Raw genomic sequence first — 521 nt, 5'->3', positions numbered from 1 at the left:
TTTTGAATTTGTAAAAATTCACTTTCTGACAAGCAATAATAATCTGAGGTGGCTTCATAATTCAACATGCCATTATGTCATTATGATGATTTTTTTCTGTGGTTGGAGGACCATGCTATATCTAAATTTCAATCATTATACATTTTCTGATACTTTCTTATGAATTTGCAGTAAGTCAAACAGTTTTTAACATGCAATACATATAAAAATCAGCAAAATTCATAATTTAAGAATAGTCTTTAGGAAGTTTTCTTTTCATTATCAATAGGAAGAAGATGACTTTTTCAATAGTATATCATAACAAGAGAAAACTTGAAAAGAGAAGAAAAACAGAAAGATACAATAATACAGACAGCATTCCATTTCTCCAATTTCATTATGAAAAAAAAAACTTTGCTTGACTTTGGACTTTGCTTTTGAGTTGTTAAAATATCTATGGGTTACCACAGGATATCTGATGACATCTCTTCAGAAAAGTAATTCCTGACTGATGTGTTGTGACATTCCTACATTGAATCAAT

At 28.8% G+C, this 521-nt stretch overlaps 1 protein-coding gene across 1 annotated transcript in view; it reads right to left on the bottom strand.

Moving 5' to 3' along the window:
* Nucleotides 1–521, bottom strand: part of LOC119591999 (mitogen-activated protein kinase kinase kinase 4-like) — a gene marked incomplete in the record, with an annotated part of 37,888 nt that overhangs the window by 19,449 nt on the left and 17,918 nt on the right.

This window comes from Penaeus monodon, chromosome 29, assembly GCF_015228065.2.
Source record: "Penaeus monodon isolate SGIC_2016 chromosome 29, NSTDA_Pmon_1, whole genome shotgun sequence".
Lineage (NCBI taxonomy): Eukaryota > Metazoa > Arthropoda > Malacostraca > Decapoda > Penaeidae > Penaeus > Penaeus monodon.
Note: the sequence above shows the minus strand (reverse complement) of the source record. Positions and strands in the feature narration are given on the sequence as shown.